General features: G+C 36.1%; 1 long non-coding RNA gene and 1 pseudogene across 1 annotated transcript; one reads left to right on the top strand and one right to left on the bottom strand.

Annotated features, from left to right (window-relative positions):
• The first annotated feature begins 5743 nt into the window (after window positions 1-5743).
• LOC132637455 (uncharacterized) lies at window positions 5744-8390 on the top strand (annotated as a pseudogene).
• A 6276-nt stretch (window positions 8391-14666) lies between these two features.
• On the bottom strand, window positions 14667-17979 carry LOC132635974 (uncharacterized). The gene is made up of 2 exons (XR_009580873.1): window positions 17170-17979; window positions 14667-16508 (listed from the first exon to the last, which is right to left on the bottom strand). It is a non-coding gene; the product is annotated as an uncharacterized LOC132635974 (long non-coding RNA).
• Window positions 17980-19472: the final 1493 nt, after the last annotated feature.

The following is a 19472-nucleotide window of genomic DNA, read 5'->3' as shown; positions in this document are numbered from 1 at the left end:
ACGACACTGGTCAGAGACCACAACTTATATTGCCATCTGAAGCTGCTAAAATGAGGAGACACAATTATTTGAAGGATCTTAAACAATCCGATTCTCTGATTAGGCTAATTTTGTTGCAATATATCCTTGGGTCAGTTGATATTATTTTTGACTCAGTATTTTTCAACGAAGATAGTACATTTAAATTTGGGTTTGCGTTGTCTCCTGTTGTCAGTCAAGTAATGTCCTATGCGAGGCTTGGAGAAAATATTGGCATTTCTTATCTCTATGAGGTGTGGGGTTTCCAATGCGCTGCATTAAGGAAAATTAGACAAGACAAGAGTACTTCGATACACTTGCAGGAGCTTAGAGTGAAACCAGCTGCTCACATGGACAATTTGATTTACTTGGGTGACACTATACTTTCCTCCATTCAGATGCCATATTACCTCATCTTTCATGTAGTAACTACATTTAGTTTAAGCCCTATCTCAGGCACATTCTTCCAGTTTCGCTTGCATACGATACTCCTTATTGTCTATCAAAAGGTTCTTGAGGAGTTTAAGTCAAATGGGGTTCTTGTGCACCTACCAAATTACTATGTTGGCTTTGTTCTTAATAATGATTCTAACATGTCATTGCATTTTGGTTTATGTGTTTGTGCAATGGAATTTGGACGAGCCAAGGTGCTCGTGTGTTTGGTGTGGAATGCTTTTACTGGAGAATCACTTGGGTTGTTGGAAAGTTTCCCATTCTTTGAAGTTACATCTAGAACTATAAAGAGCGTTGCACAAGGGCTATTACTTTCTATGAGGCGACGGGGTGGAAGAGCTCATCTTCTATCGGCTTTTGTTTGTTCTCTTGAATGCATTGTAGAAAACATTGCAGCTCTCTTTTCCTTCTACAGGCACTATGAACAAAACTTGAAGGTAGTTTTTAAAAATATGGAAGAGAAGAGTAGTCTAGCCAAATTAAGACAAATAATGAGTTCCTTTATGAGTGTCTTAGAACTTGCTATACCTCTGAATTACAGAGCATTTCTTTGCTGGTTCACTATGCTGAAAATGTTAAAGGACTCATTTCTTTGGTCGAATTACATCTACATGGGTGCTTCAGGAGGTTTTTGGCCAGAAGGCGTTAAAAACTTGAGTGAGGATCTTTTGGAATTCAAGCTGACTATATTTTATAGAGTTCTAAGAGTTTATGACGAAATATTCACAGGTATTATGGATAAAATAGTTGGTGATTCGTTAAAGAGTTTGATATTTCATGAGCTTTTGTTGTCTTTAGATCGATTTTTGACTCCCGTTCTCGATGGATCCCTGCTGAAGTTCATTATAACAGCTATTGGTGGTGTTTGCCAAGTGATACACTTGAAAGCTACTATAGCAGTGTTAGAATGCGTATGGATCTTTTTTCCGTCAGCCCGCACAATTTTCAGGACTTTTTATGCTATAGATAAAGTGGGAAAAGAGATAGTTTCCCTTGGCTAAAGCTTATAGTATGGCTGCTAGAATGCTTTTTGATTTGCTGCTTCAACATCATGTTCATGAGGTCCTAATGTTGCTTGAGCATGTGAACATGGAAATGGGGCTTGGAATGGCATTATGCCATAGGGAATTTCTGTTATGGTTTAGGGAACAAGGTATAAGCCGAGCATTTTCCTTGGTTTTGATTCTAGTTTGCATATTCCACTCAAAGGTTGACGTCGTGGACTCTTTGAACATCTCTACAGACACTCTTGTCATTATAGAATATAGTAATGGTGGTTTCTCTCTGGTACGCATATGGGCCTTGGGCGCTATGATATTAGTGTTACTCTACTCGAACCTTGAGGACAAGGTTCTTATTGAGGAGGGGAGTATTGTTATGAATGGGCCCGAACCAGTTTAATAAATGGACCAGTGGAAATATTACATAGAAGCCTCAGGCAGAAGCAGCCCAACACCATATTAAGTGGTTATTTTGGGATCTAGGTTGATAAATAGTGTCGGATAGGAGCAATTGCGGTTATGCGAATATTGTTGAGTCTAAACTCAAAAGTCTGCTTCTTCTCATCCCCATTCTCAGTATCTCTGATTCTCATCTCCTTCTTTCTATCCTTTGTATTTCAGTCAGATTTCTATTGTTATTTCCAGAATCGTTATTGTATTGCTACTGTGTTTGGATTAATACAAGTTGTTAGACGTGTTAAGAATTTGGTTCGTTACAGAATGGAGACTTGCTTTTCCCTAAATACTCATTTTCTTTTGTTCCCGTCTTCCAAAAGTAAGAATAATCCTTCTGAAGTTTGAATTTCTCACTGGCATTTAGGTTTTCTACTAAATAGTTATTTCAAATAAATGTTTTTCCTATCTTAGTTTTTATCATATTTTTAGTCTCTGTCTGTTTAACCATATAAAATTTGACTCATTTCTCAAGTAAACGATCATACGAAATAAGTCAAATTGATAGAAGTACTTCGGTAAATCTTCGATTTTTCCTCACATTGATCTCGATTTCTTAGGAAGAGGGGGGGATTACCCAAGTCTATTATAAAAGGTAATGATGGTTAAATGAAAATAGAACATTTGCATCATAATGGCATGAGGCTTGAATTTCACGGCTAAACTACCACTCAATTCTAATTTTCTAAACTTGACTTTACAAAAAACAAATAGAGTGGGTTCGATTAGTGAACATCGGATTTTTTTTTTTTTTTTAAAAAGGGAAACTGTCTATTCGTGAACTGGATTGATTTCAGAAATTCGGCCTAACACTATAACCATGTAGCTGTGACTCCATAAAGAAATTTCTTTCGGGCTTGATTAATAATTCCACGGGTGTGTATGTGTATGTATATATATATGGATTTGCTAACCTACAACATGAATGTTGTAGGATAGTAATGTACCCATGTTGTCTTTTGCTTTAATGCCCTTAATATTTAGTTAGTGATTCATTAATATGAGGGGTCCTTTCGTCTTTTTCATAAAAAATCTAAATTTGCCTCTTTTTCATCACTACCTCTCTCTTTTCTCTCGATTTTTTTCCCGATTCTTTGTCAATCTGATCTCTCACTTCTTTGTTTATTATTTCTCAAATTAAAATTCAACACCAAAATTCTTCGTATATGATAGTTATGGAATGAGTGAATGGCCAATCATAAGAAAAGTGGGATTAGTGGCATCAGTAACAGATGTTTCAGAAACAGAATCCAAGAATAACCCTTCAATTTTGTTAAAAACCAAGTCTTCTTCAACTTCATAAGAAATAGCCCAATTTCTAAGCACGAAAGAGCAAACAAAAATCAAACCCGCAAACCTCGTGAGAATCTTCGCCTTAGGTCTCACTCTTTGAATAAATAAATGAGTCGAGGCACAAAAAAACTATAGAAGGGCACTAGAGAATATTAAAATAGGATTTTTTTTGTTTTAAACTTGGAGAGTTAGATCTCCATTAAAGAAAAACTACGGATGCCTCCTTGTTTGGTCTCTTTTCCCCCCAGAGTTTGTGAAGGGAATTTTTGGTGATGGTGGTGTCAGGATATACTATTAACTATGTGGTATTATGTTTTATTCTTTATGGAACAATTGTTTATTTATATATTCAATTTAATAAAGTCTTATTTTAAATAGATTATTTGTTCATATGTGTGCTCTTTACTTATATAGCAGACGATTTAGTGTATGGAGTTTTAGCTCAAGCACAGAAGATTAAATTGCCGGTTCTTATAAGTTATAAAGTTAATGTTCACAATCAGATATGAAACTGGGCAAAATATCTTAATGATTGTAGCATAAGGTTAAAATATAATCTATCTTGCTTATGAGAATGGTCTTATTCCAACTTCTTATGCTAGTACATTTTGTATGTATCGAACAAACCAAGTAGAGATAAGTATTTTTGTACTGAATATATAAATAAATCTCTCTAGCTATTTAAATGTACTCTTAATCTTGATATGATTGGTATGACCAATGTGCTTTGTCCATTATTTTTATTTATTAAAAGGTACGACGCAATTGCGAGTCAATGTATTCCTGGTAAATTGGATAATGACAAAATGCATTTGTGAAATAACAATTAGTTGATAGAATCCGTGTCTCGACCTTGAGATTGATGATACCCCTTTATGGATGCTTATAAGATTTCATGTGAAAACCCTGCAGGTGGATTTTGCATCCGTCACATGAAATAACTTAAGCGGAAGTATAAAAGATTAAATTAGTCAATGGAATTAAATTGTCAGTAATTTAATTTATTTGATTGCTATCTGTAATCTTAACATGGGGAGTTAAATAAGTTTTTAATGAAAGATTTCAAAATTAAACTGAGGATTGCAATTATAGTTTTTTAGTGGAATAAATTATAATTTATTGTGGTGGGATTAATTCACTCATATTCCAAATTAATACTGCAATAGGAAGCCTCGTTATTAAATCTATGGTCCCTGCTGTGCCTAAATATTATAGAACAAGTAAAATAAAATGAAAAATAACATCCTTGGTGGGTAAGGAAAGTGCCACACATTTTTGGCTGGGGTTTTACCCTAAAAACGTGTATATATAAAGAAGGCCATTCAGCCCTAAGTGATATTCATTCTCCAGCCACAGTACTTGCCACTCAAGTATTTTGTTCATACAAATTCAGGTTACATAGCAGAAGATCGCAGACCTAAAGAGCACGGTTGCTGTTGAAGATTTGTGTAACAGCTTCAAAAGGTTAGTGTTCCAATCTCATGTTTGATTATGTTTGTCTAGTTTACATGTAAGAATTTGATCTTGGTTGTTTGCTTTTGCTGCACATGTATGCCTGTTATGCATCAATTGGCATCAAGAGCTGTCTTACATCTAACTAGATAATTTTTGTAATACTTCATGAAACAGAAACCCTAGTATTGGTGTTGGTTTTTTGAATGCATGTTTGTCATGTTAGTTTCTGAAAAATTGTGTTGTTTTATGAAAAACGAGATTGATTATATTGTTTATGATTGCTTGAATCACGAATATTATTGAAATAAGTATAATATGTGGTATGATTGAATCTGAATTCATTTTGAAACCCTAAAAACGTTAAAATCGATTTTACCGAATGGTCATGGTTACGGAATTTTGAATTTTTGACTAACTCCGATTGACCCAAAATTTTGGTAGGTTCATCGAAAACGGTCCACTAAGCAATAGTCATGGATCCTCCATGGCTAAGGGCCTTTTTTGGCCATTTGGGGTCGTTTAGATGGGTTTTTGGGCGTTTTTCTATTTTCTAGAAAAAATTTGTTAACTAAAATTTTCATTTTAACAAATAATTGTGTTAGGGTTCATTCTCTATGGTCTCCATTGTTTATAACAGTGATATAATAAGTTATGATCTCCATTGTATATAGCAATGATATAATGAGTTTATGTGTTGACATAGGTCTTCCTTCCTATCGGATAGATTCATTATGATTAATTACTGTGTTCTAGTCCCTAGTTAATTCATAGCTTGTCTTGACGCTCCAACTGAGTTACACGTTGTCTTAATAGAACTAGGTATAATTAAATGTGATATTTACCTAATATAAATTAGCAGTTTACTCTCCATCAGAGTTGGTTCTTTTATTTTATTTTTTATGGGGTAATATATCTAGCATGACTGATATATTTTGCATGAATAGTTAAGTTTCCCTATCGAATCTCAATGTTCGGTAAGCATGGTTTTATGTGTGATTTGTGGTTTGAATTTTATTATTCTTTCAGCATAACTAATGATCTATTTAATGCTTATATCTCTCAGATTAATCATGTCTTCTTTTAACCCACTTACCGTTATTCTGAACAAAAATAAGATAGAGGGTCCAAATTATGTTGACTGGAAATGAAATATGGATATTGTCCTAACTACTGAAGGTTACAAATTTGTGCTGATTGATGAGTGCGCAGAAAAACCTGGAGAGAATGCTTCGGAATACCAGATTAAGGCCTTTGATAAATGGGTTAAGGCTGATGAGATGGCGCGATGTTACATTCTTGCCTCCATGGCGAATGTTTTGCAACATCAACATCAGTCAATAGGGTTTATGTACGACATGCTTGAAAATCTCAAAGAGATGTTTGGAAAGTATAATCGTGCGGCTAAGAAGACAACTATGAAAACCCTTTTGAACACCAAGATGGCTGAAGGATCTTCGGTTAGGGCCTATGTCCTTGATATGATGAGTCTTTTGATTGAACTCAAGGTTCTTGGAGCTGTGATTGTGATTGACAAGGATTCTCAAGTTAAGATGGTCCTGCAGACTCTGCCTGGCAGTTTTCAGCAATTTCACTTGAACTATAATATGAAAAAAATGAATTTGTCATTGGCGAAATTGTTGAATGAGCTGCAGGCGGTGTCACACCCCTTTTTTTTACCCCGGAGGGTTAAATTAGAAGTATGACGTATTGGAGATTCCTAAATATGCTTGTTTTAAAGGAGTCGCCACCTAATTATTTATGGTGAATTAGGACACCTAAAGTTTATTAAAGTTATGTTTAAAGTTAACTCTGTTTGAGGTCTGCGAAACTTGAGATTCTAGGTAAGGGTTCAATTAGTCTAAAAGGAAGGTATTAGGCACCCTTTAAGACCCATTAACAATGGTTAACCGACAGGACTTAGATGAATTAATTAGGCTTTAGGAGGTCGTTAAAATACAAGTGCTAATGCATTTCGTGAAAAAACAAAACTTATATATTAAACTGCATAGCATTTGGACAACTGAACTCCTGATTTAAGACTTGATTTTTAAAAGAATGTTTGGGACCAAAATGTACCAAAGTTTGAGAATGTCCTATTGCAAAACAAGGTAAACTTTAGACCCTTTTAATAGACTATATAAAGTCAAAATTAGTTAATGGGAAAAGTTTGGATTCAAAGTTGAAAAAAAAGTGAGTTTAGAATTGAAAAACAATTCTTAATAGTTAGCTTAACTATACTAAACGTAAAGAAGAAAACGACTCTGATTGTAGTAGAATCACTTACAAACTAGAGTGGTTTATTTTTAAAAAAAAAGTTACTATTTTTTTTTAGCTTGAAACCAAATTACCACTCAAAATCAATGTTCAATATCCTAAAGTTATTGAATTATTAATCCTAAAAAAATGTTATAAGGCAAGGACTTTAAATAATTACTTAAGGCTTAGTCATTAATTAATTGTATAACAATCCTACTTTTAACGGTAAATACATAACTGAAAATAAAATCATTCACCATCATAAGTAAGCAAAACAACCAGAGAAAAGAGGGACGATTAAGTAGCACATTCGGCTTTAATGGGAGGACAAAATCCCCTCTGTAAATTGATATTTGAGAGACAAGAAAAATTCGCGCAGATATGTGGACTCCATAAGCGGTGTCCTTGAGTTTCGAAGTCAAACTCTTCGGCTCCGGTGTACATGAGAAAAAAAAAGGAAATGGAAATTAGAAAAAAAAATAAAAAATCTATTCTGATTTATATAACGAAGCTGATGGATAGAGAAATACAAAAATAAATTAAAAAAAATCTCAGCTTTAGACACGATGATTTAAAAAAATCACTGAACTTGCATATATCCGTAGCTCATTAATAAAAACTCCCACCACGTGTACACAGATCTTGCAACATAATTATGTACCTCATTTTTTAAAAGTACTAAATAATATTTCTATTCAGAATCAAATATTCGTAATATATGATACTAAATAATATACCTATTCAGAATCTAACATAACTAAAACAAAATTTACTATATGACAAAGCAATCTTCCCATTCAGAATCAAATATTCATAACATACTACATGTACTTACGATGTCAACTATAGTGCCGGACACAGGCGATAGATTTCATTAAGAAAATTATAACTCAAGCTTCTTTTGAAAAAGAAAAATATGATTACTTTTATCAAAGACAGAAGTATAGAAACTATTTATTGATATGGTTTCTAATATTAAGAAACACATGATTTCATTAAAATGGACAACCACAAGACAAGTTCAGATTTCATATTGTAACAACTAAAAGAGAAATGAAATTAAGGGGAAAAAAAATAAAGGCTGACCTCTTGTGAGCACAGTGAACGGGGCGTCAAGTCTCAGATCTACTCTCCTTTTACAAAATAGAAACAGACAGAGATTGAAAGATATAAAATGCTAATGTTTTTTTTTAGCAAAAGTAGAAAAATAGCTTAAATGAGAGGTCTTTTCGTCCTCCTCGCTTCTCCTCGTTGCCCTCTTTTTATAGGATTGTGATTAGGGTTTTAGATGGAAGAAGAAGAGGAGCGGGGTGTAGCGAGTGGGGGACAGCGACGAATGAGAGTGGAGGAAAATCGGGGAAAGGGAGCGCAGGTGAGGGACGGAGAGAAGGAGAGAGGACAAAGGAGATGAGGGAGGCGGCTGGTTTGCAGGAGAAAGAGAAGGGAGATGGAGCAATTTAGGGAAAATATGGTATGAAGTCAAAAAAGAGAAAACATGTGGAGCCCCAAAAGAAAAGAAGGAAGAAATAAAAAATGGAAAGTTGCGTGTGGAACCCCAAAAAAAAGGCAAAGGAGAAAGACACAGATGGAAACTTTGAAAATGATTTTTGAATTTTTTATTTTATTTTTTATGGAATAGGGAAAAAAGGTAAATAGAATTATCAAGAATTGGTCCCTTGTAAAATAATATTTTGACAAAAATAAAAATTATAATACGTCATTTTAAAATACGAGCTTCAAAATGAGTCCAATATTGATATACTTCCGAGCAATTTTTTATGAGGTGAAAATTGTTGATCCTTTCTCCTCTATTTTATTATTGTTGAGCTTCTAATTTAACAACTAGTAAAATATATACTATATGAAGACAATTAATAATTAATATTTTAAAAAAAAAATAAGGATTTAACAAAGTGTTGTTCTATAATTAATTTAGCGAGTCCAAACCCGAAAAAATGAAATGATGACGAATCATTTAAAATTTGTGGTAAAGTAATGCTCGTAGTGTTGAAAAATAACAGCAGTGGTATTAATAGTAGTAGCAATAATAATTTTAAAAAATAGTGAAAATAAAGTATTTAGCTCGTCAGTAAATTTAGAACCCCGAGTAAATTAAAATAAATGAGGGACAAAATTGGGTGTCAAAAGATGCCCCTCTTCGACCGGAGACGATGTAAGAGTTTTCGGGCGAAGAAGTTGACGTAGTAGCCAATTTTATTCCGACCAACAGATACGAACTTAAGAAAATATGGTTTTTTTGGTGGAAAATATTATGAGGGCAGAAGGAATTTAGGATGTTGGGAAGCGAAGATTGACGGAGTATTGAGAGGTGTTAATGATTTGAAAGGATGTTGGATGAGATGTCATTTATATCCTCGCGGGTCGAAGACAGATGAAAATAGTGTTTGAGAATGGACCGTATGTTTATAGTCTCCTAATTATAAATGTGGTGCACAACACACCCATAAGTAGGACTCTACTAGACACGATGTAAATTCTCCAAAAATGCCCCAGTGTTGAGTTATGGAGACACTGAGATATAGACAGGCTTACAAGATTGTGAAAGGAGTAGATTTAGTAGAGTTTTTTTAGTGGAGGTTATAAAAGAGAAATTAACCTACGTATCACGTGTTTGTGGACGTAGGCGGAGTTGAGTTCGAGAGTAGATCCGTGACCCTTGCTTGTGAGTTTGATATTCCTCTTCAGCAAATTTGCCCCAGTTCACTGCGTAAGATAAAGTTCCACGTTGTGTTGCGCCTCTGCAAATTGTACTTTCTGCTAAAACTGAAATTCATGTCAGCATTAGTAATAAGGTTGAAATTATAAAGAGTGTAAAATGATAGTAAATATGAGTGTGGGAATGAAAATGAAATTGTGTGGCTAATGTCGACTCTGGTTGTCTTCAGGGACTTGAATGAATGCGCGATGCGTATGCTGAGGATGTGATAATGCCTCTAGTTGCATTTGAAGATGATAGTAATACGGCCTCCGACTGTCTTCCGGGACTCGATGATAAATGATATCTGTGAAATTTAAGGTAAACTCGTTAAAGTAGGTAAAGTAGATGATGAAATAAAGAGATGAAGTAAGGAGTAAAATAAGTGTATAGCCGTTTGGCTTTATGCAGGTGAGGCCGTGTAGCCATGCGATGTTTCCGGTTGTCTTCGGGGACTTGATGATACGTCTCCGGTTGTTTTCGGGACTTGATGTTATGTCTCCGGTTGTTTTCGGGACTTGATGTTATGTCTCCGGTTGTTTTCGGGGACTTGATGCTACGTCTCCGGTTGTTTTCGGGGACTTGATGCTAATTCCTGTAAAGTTCAGGGTGAAGTTGTTAAAGTTGGTAAAAATAAATGATAAAATAGAGGGTAAAGTCATAGTGTAGCCGTCCGGCTTATGCATATGAGGCTGTATAGCCATGCGATGTCTCCGGTTGTCTTCGGGACTTGATGTTGTGTCTCCGGTTGTTTTCAGAGATTTGACGATGTGTCTCCGGTTGTCTTCGGGACTCAATGATATGTTGATGAGGCTGTACAGCCAAACGATGTCTCCGGTTGTCTTCGGAGGCTCAATGATAATGCCTGTAAAGTTCAGGGTAAAGTCGTTAAAGTTGGTAAAATAAATGATAAAGTAGAGGGTAAAGTCAAAGTGCAGCCATTTGGCTTATGCGTATGGGGCCGTGTAGCCATGTGACGTCTCTGGTTGTCTTCAGAGATTTGATGATGATTCCCGTAAAGTCCAGGATAAAGTTGTAAAGTGGATGATGTCTCTTCGCCGTGATTGATAGACTTGACTATTGATCTTGCGGTCCTTTAAATCCTGCACTCAAAGAAAAATTCTTAGTTTGGGAGGGGGAAGTTGATTCGTGTTGACTCGAATCTTGATGTTGTTGACGCTCCATTTGTCTTGTTTGTTTGGATCTTGTGATCTCCGTACAAACCTCGATAGATGACCAGTAGTGAAAATGATCGAAAGGAAGTATTTCATCCGAAAGGTAGGAATATAAGTATATGTATAAGGAAATGTAGCTATATGTATATAAGTTGTGAAATATGTATATGTAAATGTATGTATGTAAGGAAATATATGTAAGTTGTAAAATATTCTGTCAACTTCGGACTATGACATTTCTAAAGCAATTGGTTTATAATATTTCCTGTCTGGTAGCCTTAATCTTGTCAATGTCCCCGTTCTTTTATCTATATTTTTTCTCAAAAAAATATGCCCCAGTTTTGGTTCTGAAGGGTGTACTAAATTTATGTTGCGGTGTGACCGAACCTTATATAGGATGCCTACGTATCCGCTGAGGAATCAGGTCAGAACGTAGTTCGTATTGGTGAATGGTCTGAAGTTTTCTAATAAAGGGACCGAACCTGATGTGGATTGGTTACGTGTCCCACCAAGGGAATCAGGTCAGCGTAGTTCTGTTGTGTAAATGGTAAAAGGTTTGTTGGTTTTCTACCTAATTATGACTAACCCGTATGTTGAAAGTCTACGAATCCCGCCAAAGGAATCAAGTCATGTGTAATTCTCCTTACATAAGGATTTCTGATTTTATGTTATAATGCAACCGAACCCTATGTGGGCTGCCTACGTATCCTGCCATGGGAATCAGGTCAGCGTAGTTCGTATGCATAAGATATTTTTGGATTTGTTATAAAGCAACCGAACCCTATGTGGGCTGCCTACGTATCCCCCCACGGGAATCAGGTCAGCGTAGTTCGCACGCATATTAAAGGAAAAGTTGCAAACTAGGTTGTGTAACCTAATATTGTCTTTCAATGTCTTCTTGACTGATAGCTTTCATGCTTGTCATTGTCTGTAGGCTATTTCAATTTCTTCTAAGTGGAATTTTGTTTTGTTCTCTAGTTTTCTTTGTTACTCTCTCGAGACGTATGTTGTCTATTCGTACATTCCATGTCACAATCGTAGAGTTGACAGTTTTGATAAATAAAGTAGAAAATAGATGATTAAGAAAAATCAGAAATGCATTCATAGTTTTGCAATTCAAGCTTCCACAAGGTGAAGCAAAACAAACAAAATTTTGAGTACGGTTCAAGCATCAATAAAAGAAAACAAGTTCACTACATGTTCATGCTACCAAGGCTCCCGACGGATCGAGGACGGAGTACAAGTCCAACTCTTCAGAGTCTTTCCTGGTTCGGCGCCCCATATTGTCAGTGCCTTGGTGTTGCGAGTAGTTGTATTGGATTGTTCCCACGAGAGCGACAAAGTTGTTGATCTGACTCTTTCCGCACTGGACTCCTCTAAATCTTGGCATTTCCGTGAGCAGGCAAAGGATTGTTGACCACATTGGGCTTAGCTTCAGCGAGCTGAATTACTCCTTCCTTAATCAGGGCTTCGATTTTGTTTTTAAGCCCATAGCAATCTTCAGTGGCGTGCCCAACAACTCCAGAGTGGTATGCGCAGCTTTTGGAACCATCAAACCATTTTGGGATAGGCTCGGGAATTTTTCCTTCAATCGGTTGTATTATGCCTGCTGCTTTCATTCTTTCGAACAATTGAGCCAAGGGTTCAGCGATCTGAGTGTAATTACGGGTGTTTTTGGTGTCAGGGTTTGGACGGGCTCTAGGTATAGTATGTGGTCGATTTTGGTAAGTTGGAGCTTGGTTGGGTTGATACGGGCGTGGGTTTTGATGCGGAGGCGCTCGGGGTTGGTAGCAGTTTGCTTGGGTGTTGTAAACGGGGTAAGGAGGTAGTGGAGCTTGGTAGGGTTCAGGGTAGTGGTAAGGGTAGAAAGTTTGTTGTGGGTGGTTAAAGTATGGAATGGCTTGGCTCGGCTCATGTCCTTGAGCGTTCATGACTGCAGCGACATCTTCCTTCTTCTTTTTAATCCCGTTGATAGAACCAGATTGTATAGCTTTGTTCATTGCTTGTAAAGCAATAAGATCCTGAATTTTCCCCGATTTGATCCCTTCTTCCAAGGCTTCTCCCATTCGAACAACTTCTGTGAATTTTTGTCCCATCATACCTATCATTTTCTCGTAAAATATGCCAGCCTGGCATTCAATGAAGGTAGCAGTCATTTCCCTATCATTCATCGGAGGTTGAACCCTGGCTGCTTCTGACCTCCAACGTAACGCATATTCGCGGAACGTCTCAGTTGACTTCCTGGTTAACTTAGTCATGTAAACTCTATCTGGTGTGATATCGGTGTTAAAACTGAACCTGTCCATAAAGTCTTGCGCCATGTCACTCCAACCACGCCATTTACGGACATCCTGTTGTGTATACCAAGTAAGTGCTTCGCCAGATAAGCTTCTTATGAAGAGCTTCATCCTTATGCTCTGGTCTCTGCCCACTCCAACCAATTTGTCACAATAAGCCCTTAAGTGTGTATGAGGGTCGCCTGTTCCATTGAATGTATCAAATTTTGGCGGTTTGTAGCCTACGGGTAAATCGACGTCAGGTTGGACACAGAGATCCTCATATTCTACACTCTTAGTTCCTCTAGCAACTTGAAGGTTCCTCATTGCTTCTTTGAGACTGTGGATCTCTTTTAGCAGTATGTTATCTGCCCCTGCCTTTGCATCCCTTTCCATTTCTTCGTATTGATCTACCTCGGGTTGGAACCTGACCGTTACTGGGTTGGTAAAGGTTTGTGTTTCTGTGGCATATACCGGAGGAACATATTGTGCATTTGGGGTGACAAAGTGTGCCCCGTGCATATGCTGGGTTGGATAAGTCTGGACGATGGGGGTGTTTTGGACAAGAGGTGGTGTGTTATAATTGGTGTTTATAGGTGGTTGATTTGGTGGGTTTAGAGAAGTGGTCGTGGGTAGTGGATTAGTGTTGGCGGGTAAAGGAACATAGGGAGTATGAACTAGCGATTGACTTGGTGGGTTGACGGGTGGTGGATTATGAGTAGCATAGGTAGTGTAGGTGGGTGGTTGATTTTGTGGAGGAGTATAGCTAGTGTAAGTGGTTGGTTGACTTTGTGGGGGAGTATAGACGGATGTTGGATTTGGTGGATTTGCGGGGGTGATCGGAGGCAAGTTGTTGTTAGTAGGTGCATTGTTTTGGGGAGGAAAATGCTCAGGAAATGGGGATTCGAGTGATGGGAAACGAGGTGGTTCTGGTGCAGTATTGCTAGGTTCAGAAGGTGATTTTGGAGTGTGATGGATAAATTGGTCAAGTCCCTAACCCGATTTAGTTCTCCACGTAGATTCTCAATTTCTTGAGTCAGGCGGGCGATATGTTCATCCCGTTGAATAGCAGTTCCATGTTCGGAAGTTTCAGGCGGATCGCTAGCGATCACGAGGTTTTCTACACCAGTTGGAACAGATGCGGCCGGATCAGACATTGTAATTTCATTTCCTTGGACAGCCTAACTACGTTCAGGTAACGATGACGTCTTTGACCTCGTGATGTAAGGATGGTCGGCCATCGAGCGTCAACACGAATCAACTCTCTCTTCGGGAATAAGATAAAATAGACATACAGTATAAACGATGTTAATCTCATGAACATATCTAGGTAAAGTCATGGTCACGTAAAGTCGAGTAAGGCATGTAGCAAATAATTTATCAAGTAGAGTCAAACAAGTTGTCAAACAAATGTAAACGATTATATCAAAACAACTAGCACGTCCTAATATGCATGTGACCTCTTTGCGCCAGAGGTGGGCCTAACGTTGTTTAAAGGATAAAATGTGCCATAATATGTCATCCCGTTGCTTTGATTATTTAAACAAATTCTATTTCCCCAACAATAAAGTACAAAAGTAATGTAACGTTTATTACATGTCAAATGAATACAACATAAAGTGTTTCCTAATCTAAATGAAGTGAATACAATTTCCTATGTCTAAATCTCAGCCCCGTTTTTGTGATGTCATTGATCTTCGTCATTCATTGTACTCCAATGCAAATCCATACCTGTCATAGAAACGTTAATCATCCTTCCCTCCTAAAGTTTAATTAATTAAAGCAAATAGTCAATATTTAGGCACAGTTATCCTTTAAACATGCACATAAAGTATGATTGGTGTCACTTGGGGTTGTGAACCCGCTTGGACGTTTGGGTAAAGTCATCTAATGGATTTAATGCACCAAGGGTATTAAACCTCCTAGGTCATGAAATGTATGCTCTTAATAAAGGGTGTTGGTTTAGCTCTATCTTAGGCTGACTAAGAGTTGGCTTCCTATGACACAAGGTTCTCCCAAGCGGACAACTTGAGAGTGGAAAGTCCGTGGCCGTCGACTGCACCGCTGATCGACTAAATCCACAAGATCAATCCAACTAAAGGGGTAATTTAGTAGTGAACGGGCGCGAACCGCGAAGCCGTTTTAAGTGTGTGAATATGTGTGAGTTTTTCAGAAGTGGAGGAAATATGAACGGAATGACAGTTTATCAAAGCAGTAACACATAAACAGTTTATATCAAACAAACAGTTTATATCAAGCAAACAATTAATAGCATGTAAAAACAGTTAACAAACAAATAAAGTAATCAAAATAAGCACACAAAACCTATTTAAACTAAGTCCGTTATGGTTAGAACCTAAAAGAAATCCCCAGCGGAGTCGCCAAGCTGTCACACCCCTTTTTTTTACCCCGGAGGGTTAAATTAGAAGTATGACGTATTGGAGATTCCTAAATATGCTTGTTTTAAAGGAGTCGCCACCTAATTATTTATGGTGAATTAGGACACCTAAAGTTTATTAAAGTTATGTTTAAAGTTAACTCTGTTTGAGGTCTGCGAAACTTGAGATTCTAGGTAAGGGTTCAATTAGTCTAAAAGGAAGGTATTAGGCACCCTTTAAGACCCATTAACAATGGTTAACCGACAGGACTTAGATGAATTAATTAGGCTTTAGGAGGTCGTTAAAATACAAGTGCTAATGCATTTCGTGAAAAAAAAAAACTTATATATTAAACTGCATAGCATTTGGACAACTGAACTCCTGATTTAAGACTTGATTTTTAAAAGAATGTTTGGGACCAAAATGTACCAAAGTTTGAGAATGTCCTATTGCAAAACAAGGTAAACTTTAGACCCTTTTAATAGACTATATAAAGTCAAAATTAGTTAATGGGAAAAGTTTGGATTCAAAGTTGAAAAAAAAGTGAGTTTAGAATTGAAAAACAATTCTTAATAGTTAGCTTAACTATACTAAACGTAAAGAAGAAAACGACTCTGATTGTAGTAGAATCACTTACAAACTAGAGTGGTTTATTTTAAAAAAAAAAGTTACTATTTTTTTTTAGCTTGAAACCAAATTACCACTCAAAATCAATGTTCAATATCCTAAAGTTATTGAATTATTAATCCTAAAAAAATGTTATAAGGCAAGGACTTTAAATAATTACTTAAGGCTTAGTCATTAATTAATTGTATAACAATCCTACTTTTAACGGTAAATACATAACTGAAAATAAAATCATTCACCATCATAAGTAAGCAAAACAACCAGAGAAAAGAGGGACGATTAAGTAGCACATTCGGCTTTAATGGGAGGACAAAATCCCCTCTGTAAATTGATATTTGAGAGACAAGAAAAATTCGCGCAGATATGTGGACTCCATAAGCGGTGTCCTTGAGTTTCGAAGTCAAACTCTTCGGCTCCGGTGTACATGAGAAAAAAAAAGGAAATGGAAATTAGAAAAAAAAATAAAAAATCTATTCTGATTTATATAACGAAGCTGATGGATAGAGAAATACAAAAATAAATTAAAAAAAATCTCAGCTTTAGACACGATGATTTAAAAAAATCACTGAACTTGCATATATCCGTAGCTCATTAATAAAAACTCCCACCACGTGTACACAGATCTTGCAACATAATTATGTACCTCATTTTTTAAAAGTACTAAATAATATTTCTATTCAGAATCAAATATTCGTAATATATGATACTAAATAATATACCTATTCAGAATCTAACATAACTAAAACAAAATTTACTATATGACAAAGCAATCTTCCCATTCAGAATCAAATATTCATAACATACTACATGTACTTACGATGTCAACTATAGTGCCGGACACAGGCGATAGATTTCATTAAGAAAATTATAACTCAAGCTTCTTTTGAAAAAGAAAAATATGATTACTTTTATCAAAGACAGAAGTATAGAAACTATTTATTGATATGGTTTCTAATATTAAGAAACACATGATTTCATTAAAATGGACAACCACAAGACAAGTTCAGATTTCATATTGTAACAACTAAAAGAGAAATGAAATTAAGGGGAAAAAAAATAAAGGCTGACCTCTTGTGAGCACAGTGAACGGGGCGTCAAGTCTCAGATCTACTCTCCTTTTACAAAATAGAAACGGACAGAGATTGAAAGATATAAAATGCTAATGTTTTTTTTTAGCAAAAGTAGAAAAATAGCTTAAATGAGAGGTCTTTTCGTCCTCCTCGCTTCTCCTCGTTCCCCTCTTTTTATAGGATTGTGATTAGGGTTTTAGATGGAAGAAGAAGAGGAGCGGGGTGTAGCGAGTGGGGGACAGCGACGGATGAGAGTGGAGGAAAATCGGGGAAAGGGAGCGCAGGTGAGGGACGGAGAGAAGGAGAGAGGACAAAGGAGATGAGGGAGGCGGCTGGTTTGCAGGAGAAAGAGAAGGGAGATGGAGCAATTTAGGGAAAATATGGTATGAAGTCAAAAAAGAGAAAACATGTGGATCCCCAAAAGAAAAGAAGGAAGAAATAAAAAATGGAAAGTTGCGTGTGGAACCCCAAAAAAAAGGCAAAGGAGAAAGACACAGATGGAAACTTTGAAAATGATTTTTGAATTTTTTATTTTATTTTTTATGGAATAGGGAAAAAAGGTAAATAGAATTATCAAGAATTGGTCCCTTGTAAAATAATATTTTGACAAAAATAAAAATTATAATACGTCATTTTAAAATACGAGCTTCAAAATGAGTCCAATATTGATATACTTCCGAGCAATTTTTTATGAGGTGAAAATTGTTGATCCTTTCTCCTCTATTTTATTATTGTTGAGCTTCTAATTTAACAACTAGTAAAATATATACTATATGAAGACAATTAATAATTAATATTTTAAAAAAAAAATAAGGATTTAACAAAGTGTTGTTCTATAATTAATTTAGCGAGTCCAAACCCGAAAAAATGAAATGATGACGAATCATTTAAAATTTGTGGTAAAGTAATGCTCGTAGTGTTGAAAAATAACAGCAGTGGTATTAATAGTAGTAGCAATAATAATTTTAAAAAATAGTGAAAATAAAGTATTTAGCTCGTCAGTAAATTTAGAACCCCGAGTAAATTAAAATAAATGAGGGACAAAATTGGGTGTCAACAGGCGGCAGAGTCCATTATTAAACAACAAGCTCCTGTTGTGGCAATGACTGTTGAGAAAGGTTCGGTTTCTAAGCCGAAATGCGGTCGAAAAAAATAAAAAGGCTTACAAGGTTGTGGCACCTGGAGTTGTTGCTAGTGGTGTGAGAAAGCCTAAGGGTAAGTGCTATCACTGCAAGCAGCCTGGGCATCACAAGAAACAATGTCCTGGATATCTAGCTAAGATGAATAAGCAAGGTAATTCATATTTAAATGTCGTTGAAACTTGTTTTGTGGCTGTTTCTACCATGTCATGGTGTGTAGATTCGGGAGCCACTAATCATATCTGCACTTCTTTGTAAGGGTTTCAGGAAACGCTGCGGCTAAGTTATAATGAAGTTTGTGTTTTTCAAGCCAATGGCGAACCAACACTAGCTTTAACTTTAGGAAATATTAGGGATGAGTTTAGTAGTTATAGAGTTTTGGATTTAAAAGACGTTTTATATGTACCTTCCATTAGAAGGAATTTGCTTTCAGTTTTGAAATTAATGGATGTTGGTTATAATGTCTTTTTCATTAATAACTCTGCGATTATTAAGTATAATAGACTTTTTATCTACACTACTGCCAGAGTACGTGATCATTTTATACTTGATATTTCTCCTGATGTGCTACAACCAAAAGAACTAAATAACGTTGATCTGCCACGTAAAAGGAAGTGTATTTCTTATTTGAGTCAAACTTATTTATGGCATTTACGTCTAGGTCATATAAATCTAAATAGGATTTCAAGGTTGGTTTCTGATGGACCCTTAAGGTCATTGAAAGTGGAAGCACTACCAACCAGCGAATCCTGTTTAGAAGGAAAAATGACCAAGAGACCTTTCCCTTCAAAAGGAAATAGAGACAGTGATAAGTTAGAATTAATCCATTTTGATTTGTGTGGACCTATTAATATACAAGCAAAAGGTGGTTTTGAGTATTTTGTGACTTTTACAGATGACTACTCGAAATACGGATATATTTATTTGTTGCGTTGTAAGTCTGAGTGCTTTGAGAAATTCAAATAATTCAAGACAAAAATGGAGAAACAACATGATAAACATATCAAATCAATGCGATCTGATCGCGGTGGTGAATACCTTTCTACAGAATTCAGTAAATACTTATCAGATTGTGAAATAACATCTCGATTATTTGCTTTAGGAACACCACAACAAAATGGTATAGCAGAAAGAAGAAATAGAACCCTTATGGAAATGGTCA

Source organism: Lycium barbarum, chromosome 4 (assembly GCF_019175385.1).
Source record: "Lycium barbarum isolate Lr01 chromosome 4, ASM1917538v2, whole genome shotgun sequence".
NCBI classification, from domain to species: domain Eukaryota; kingdom Viridiplantae; phylum Streptophyta; class Magnoliopsida; order Solanales; family Solanaceae; genus Lycium; species Lycium barbarum.
Note: the sequence above shows the minus strand (reverse complement) of the source record. Positions and strands in the feature narration are given on the sequence as shown.